General features: G+C 36.9%; 1 non-coding gene across 1 annotated transcript; it reads left to right on the forward strand.

Moving 5' to 3' along the window:
* Window positions 1-5,479: 5,479 nt before the first annotated feature.
* On the forward strand, window positions 5,480-5,586 carry LOC128280284 (small nucleolar RNA R71). Its single transcript, XR_008270464.1, has one exon. It is a non-coding gene; the product is annotated as a small nucleolar RNA R71 (small nucleolar RNA).
* The last annotated feature ends 1,193 nt before the right edge of the window (window positions 5,587-6,779 follow it).

Raw genomic sequence — 6,779 nt, forward strand, 5'->3', positions numbered from 1 at the left:
GAATATCGGCTATGGTCCATCCGATAGCCTTCTTAAATTGTTTCAGGACTAAGATAAGTTTCTCTTCTTGCTCAGTAGTTAACTCTGCTAAAACAATCACAGGCAGAGTAGAAGCGTCACCTAAACAAACATATTTTAAATAAGAAGGTAATACCTTGAGTTCTAGTTTAGGTGGCTCCTCGATTAACGCTTTTGGCTGTGTGTAATCTCTCTCCTCTAAATCCAAAAATTCAAAACGGGATTGTGGATTAAATCCCTTCTGATTAGCTCCTAGCAAAGCTAAGTTTTCGTCTTCCTCTTCATCACTTGGAGGGTCTGATGTCAAAATTCTTTCCAGAGGATCCTCAACAGAGTTGAGTTCCTTCTCCACTATTAAATCCTCTATATTGGATATGCAAAACAATCATCTATTGTGTCAAGAAATCGCATTGACTTGAAAACGTTAAATGATACCTGATCGTCCTGAACGCGCATAATAAGTTCACCCTTCTGCACATCAATAAGTGTCCTTCCAGTTGCTAAGAACGGTCTCCCTAGGATAATTGGTACTGTTTTGTCTGCTTCGAAATCTAAAACTACAAAATCAGCAGGAAAGATAAACTTATCTACACGTACCAATACATCCTCGATTTTTCCTTCTGGATGTGCTAAGGATTGATCTGCTAGCTGAAGTGTAACCGTAGTAGGTCAAACTTCACCTATCCCCAACTTCTTAAATATCGACATAGGCATCAAGTTGATACTTGCGCCTAAGTCACATAATGCCTTACCACAATAAGCTGCTCCAATGTTGCATGGAATGGTAAAACACCCAGGATCCTTCAGCTTAGGGGGTAATTTATCTTGAAGATATGCACTGCATTCTTCGTCAAAGCTACCGTCTCAAATTCCCCAAGTCTTCTCTTCTTGGACAGGATATCTTTCATGAAGTTTACGTAATTTGGCATTTGTTCAAGTGCTTCAACCAACGGGATGTTGATATGAAGTTGCTTGAGTACGTCAAGGAACTTCTTGAATTGGACCTCCTGTATTTGCTTCTGGAGTCTTTGAGGGTAAGGTGGTGGAGGTTTATGTAACACCCCATACCCGAGACCGTTGCCGGAGTCGGACACGAGGGGTTAATGGGCTTAATCTACTTACTTTCACAGTCCATTTTAAAAATTTCTAGGCAGTTGGCTAACTGCGTCACTGTCACCTTAAAAATCATATCTTAAGTTCCAAAACTCGAAAATCAGTTTTGTAAATTTTCCCTGAAACTAGACTCATATGTTCATCTACAGATATTTTTCTAGAATTTTTGGTTGGGCCAATTAGTACAGTTTATTAGTTAAAGTCTCCCCTGTTACAGGGTAGGACTACACTGACCTTCATTTATTACGACTTAGATATCTCCCTGTACAGGGCTTCAATACTGATACCGTTTGTTTCTATAGAAACTATACTCAAAAAGGAATCTATACATATATGGCATGACTTCTAAATGTCTCTGGTTAATTTATAATGAATTTCCAAAGTCAGATCAGTGAATCCAGAAACAGTTCTGGCCCTGTCTCACGAAAACTTTAACATCTCATAATATACTGTTCATATGAACGTTTCGTTACTTTCCTATGAAAATAGATTCATCAAGGTTTGATTACATAATTTATTCACTATTTAATACCATTCCTTCTATTTTTAGTGATTTTTCACATCCACATCACTGCTTCTGGCAGCATCTATTTTTAAGGTAAACTTTACCTATTTCATGATCCTCCATGGATCGACTAGAGTTTGTCATGCACATACCAAAAGTGATCATGAATAACCATTCCCATGGCTAACCGTTACCAACATTTCCATACCTCTCGACGGACAACATACAAAACAATTATAATGCTATGATCAAAGTATATTTAAGCCATTTTCGCATGGCTATCCAAATTTACACAAAACCGAAAGGTTCATGACCAACAACAAAAGGGTAGTCCTATACATGCCATTTCAAAGTTCAACCAAAAGTATACCAAAAGGAGCTTTGATAGTGTGGGCGACTTCGACTTCAAAATCCCGAGTCCGATAGCTGAAGAACCAAAATCTATAAAACAGAGAATCAAAGAAACGGAGTAAGCATTAAATGCTTAGTAAGTTTTGAGCAAAGAATTTAAGCACAACTGAAGTATAGCATTCATATAACTAAACGGATAATCCCATATATACATATTCTCAAATCATTCCTACTTCACATTCCAACCCCTATATTCATACATAAGGGATCATCTTAGCCAAATACCGGAAGCTCATTACTCGACTAAGCGAATATTAGTCGAAGGGAATCAACTATTCCAATGCACATACGAAACATACCTCATTGTTGGGATTTTACAAGCGTATTAACTGAAATTTTTATAGCAAGGTCGCTCATTCCCGAATCACATACCTTCGGAATTTAACCGGATATAGCTACTTGCTCAAATGCCTTCGGGACATAGCCCGGTTATAGTAACTCGCACAAATGCCTTCGGGACTTAACCCGGATTTAGTAACTCGCACCAATGCTTTGGGCTTAGCCCGAAATTAGTAACTCGCACAAATGTCTTCGGATCTTAGTCCGGATATAGTCACTTAGCACAAAGCCTTCGGGACTTAGCCCGGACATCATTCGAATAACCATGCACATTTATCAATAAATCATGACACATCCGTATTTCATTTTCATTACCAAAGCTCAAACACAAGACACTTATCACACTTGCAATTTCGGCTCAATAGCCACATACAAAGAGCATGATTTTGATTTGCTTAAAACATGATCTAATCAAATCATAATCTAAGTTCTATTACTCAAAAACTTACCTCGGATTTCGTCGAACGATTTCGATGGCTATTCGACCACTTTTTCCTTCCCTTTATCGGATCTAGTTCCCCTTTGCTCTTGAGCTTAATTTAACAAATAAATTGATTTAATCATTTAAGCATCGAAAAGAGGAACTCAAGGTACTTAGCCCATATATATTCATTAGACATTAAAGTCACATACATATGAAATCATGAATCAACTCAACATATTATCCCACACTTTCTTTTAGCCGATTGTCTAAGCCTAGATAAAAGCATCAATATGCTTGCCTCTAACCGAATACATGCAACGCCAATCCATCTCATGTGGCCGAATATGCATGTCTACATTGAGGCCAATTATATACTTAGTACCACATATAAATGACATACATTTTACTAACTAATGCATTACATATTATAACTCAATACGCATCCATCATTTACTCCATAACTAAAACACCACCATATATAAACATATACCTTGAGATGATATATATATGTCATACCAATACATCATGTGCAAATATATATATATATATATATATATATGCAAGAGCCGAATCACAAGGCTGATTATAACCATCTCATATATTTTCATCCCATACCCGAATGCACAAGTACATTATAATAGCTTCCAACTTAATTCATCATAAATTTTCTTTTTTTTTTTTCATGGCCGAATGCTCCTTCTACACCATTTCCCTTCACAAAGCATGAATTTCATCATCCAACTTACAAGCTTACAATCTCATGCAGTTTAACCTCATAGTATCTATCAAACTCTTACTCATTAGCTTCTATCATAAACCTCCAACAACACCAAATAAACATATACTTCGTGGGTCTATGGTAGAACCAAAAAAGGAACTCATAGATATCAAGATGTAAGCAAACTACCATTATTCATCTAAGTTTAGCATGAAACACAACCATCACCCTTATTAATCTTTTATAGCCGAAAACCATACTCACCCCAAAAATCAAAATTTCAACATGGTTTACAAAAATTACTTGATATCTCACTCAATATCAACTAAAATTTCAAGAGCTAGTACAAACTTCCTTACCTTAATAGTGACCTAAGATGACTGATTGCTTCACTCCCTTCTTCTTCCTTTCAATTCGGCGAAGAAGAACCAAAGAACACAACTTGTTTTTCTTTCTTCCTTAGAACATTCGGCCAAGAGAAATGAAGAAAGATGGACACTTTTTTTTTTGTTTTCTTTCTTACATTCACAGCAATGGAGAGGGGGAGAAACAATCACACACATTCTTTCCTTTTTCCATTTCTTTATTACCCATACTCCTTATTTTATTGTTCCTAACATACATCACTAACATAACATGTTTGTGACATGTTTCCACTCATAGCATGGCCGGCCACTATGCTTCAATTTGGCTAATTTGACATGCAAGGACAAGCACTTTCCCACATATATTAATAGGCCATTTTAACACTTGCCTAGCATATTTCTAAATTGTCTCACATAAGTCCCTACTAATAAATTTCACATACACTGACCAAATTAAAGTATGGAACTATCACGCAAGCATTTACGCACATCATAAACATAGAATATAACCTTTAATTATTTATAAGACTTGGTTTCGTGGTCCCGAAACCACTTTCCGACTAGGGTCAATTTAGGGCTGTCACAGTTTATATATTGGAGTTGGTACTGGTTGATTTGTCTTTGGCAGCAATTCTGCTGCTAACGGAATGGTTGGCTGATCAGAATTGGCTGGTTCTGAGGTTACCTTTTCAGGTATTGTAGGTTCTGGTTCTAGTGGAACAGGAACTTCAACACTCTGTTGAACTTCTTCCGAATCTTGAGCTTCAGCATGCTCCTTTTCAGCTTCAATGATGTTGGGCTCTACCGTTTTTCCGCTCCTCAATGTTAGTGCTTTACAATGCTCCTTCCCTGGATTTCTCAGATTTTTCGTATCACTAGGTAAAGCACCTTGTGGATGGTTACTAAGTTCAGTAGCAAGCTGGCCTACTTGATTCTCCAAATTCCTTAGAGTGGCATCATTCTTCGCCATTTATGCCTTCAATAAATTCTCTAAGCTATTGGACAATTCAACCTGAATTGGTTTCTGAACTTGCTGTGAAAAACTAGGCAGTTGGGTTGGACTAGGTTGGGCATAGTTGTTACTGCCTCCAGCCCCTTGGTTACTCTAGGAAAGGTTGGGGTGATTTCGACACGATCGGTTGTAAAATTTGGATTGTAGCCCTTGCCTTCCTCGGTTCTAGTTCTGATAACCTATGTAGTACATGGATTCTGGGTTTAATAGACATTCTTCAAACACATGTCCTTCCCCACAATAGACACAGGCTATATTCTCATATTGGTTAGGTGGTTGAGCTGTAAAACTATTAGACCCATTAGTGGTAAGATTCTTTAACATTGAAGATATCGAAGATACTTGGGATGCAAGTGAAGTGAGAGCGTCCACTTCATGGATTCCAGCAACTTGTCTTCCAGATGTTGCTCGATTGGTTGGCCACTGATAATTGTTACTGGCGATCCTCTCGATGATTTCATAAGCCTTATTGTAAGACTTAGATAAGATAGCAAAGTTAGCAAAAGTATCTACTACCATCCTTGTGTGAGCATTGAGAGCATTGTAAAATGTCTTAAGTTGGATGCAATGCGGAATTTCGTGATGAGGGCACTTTCGTAATAACTCTTTGAATCTTTCCCATGCCTCATACAAGGACTTATCATCCATTTGTTGGAAAGAAGTAATCTCATTTCTCAGCTTAGCAATATTGCTAGGCGGGAAATACTTCATAAGAAATCTCTCTGCTAACTCTTACCATGTAGAAATCAAGTTCGGTGGCAGTGAGTTTAACCAGGCTCGAGCTCTGTCCCTCAGCGAGTACGGGAACAGTTTTAATCGTAATGCATCTTCGGGTACTCCAGCTAGCTTTTTTGAGTCGCTCACCTCCATAAACAGTCTTAAATGAATATGAGGATCTTCAGTAGGCATTCCACTGAACTGGCCCACTGTCTGAAGCATCTGGAACATGACTGGATTCAGCTCGAATTGTTGTGCCTCGATCTCAAGTCTTCTAATACCTGGATTAAGGTCATTAAAAACTGGCACGGCATATTGTTGTAAAGCTCTATCCCTATCATCAGCAATAAGGATAGGATTTTGAGCAAGGTTCGCTCCATTTCCTTGATTGATATTCTCGAAATTCATCTCTTTGGTCCTTCTCTGGTTCACTTGTCTTCTTCGTTGGCGAAAGGTTCATTCTATTTTAGGGTCCACTGAGAGTAAGTCGATAATTCGATCAATACTCATAAACACCTGAAATAATTAGAGAGGAATTAATTAAGTAAAATTGAATAGGAAAATAAAAAAACCAAAATGTAAAAATAAATGAACAAATAATGTTTTTTTTTAAAAAGTTCCCCGGCAACGGCGCCAAAAACTTGGAACGGTGGAAATGTGCAAGAGTACACAATCGTAACAAGTAATAAAGTGACAAGTAAATGCCGAGTTATCGTACCCACAGGGACTATAAAAAGCAATATTTATGAAATTAATTAAAACACTTTGGTGAGGTAAAAATAATTTTGGTTTGAAAAGAGTGATTTATAAACTAAGATTTTAAAACTAAGCAAACAATTTACATAAAATAAAAGAGTTCTAGTGCACGATTTCAATTAAGATTTAATCAAGATGATATAATTGAGTTGGATGAATTATACCTTTTTAACTTAGAAATATTAAATTGCGTACTTACTGTTGTTATGAATAAATTCACGGCAACCCAGTAATTTGCTAACTTATGAACATATTTACTAATTAAAAAATTCTATTTATCTCTTGAACATATCCCTATGCCAATTCAACCGACTAAACAGATTTAATAAAGTAAACATGTTATCGCACATACATACTTATTGAATTAAATTATCTCTCGAATATTCCTATGTCGATTCAAA

This window comes from Gossypium arboreum, chromosome 8 (genome assembly GCF_025698485.1).
Source record: "Gossypium arboreum isolate Shixiya-1 chromosome 8, ASM2569848v2, whole genome shotgun sequence".
NCBI classification, from domain to species: Eukaryota; Viridiplantae; Streptophyta; class Magnoliopsida; order Malvales; family Malvaceae; genus Gossypium; species Gossypium arboreum.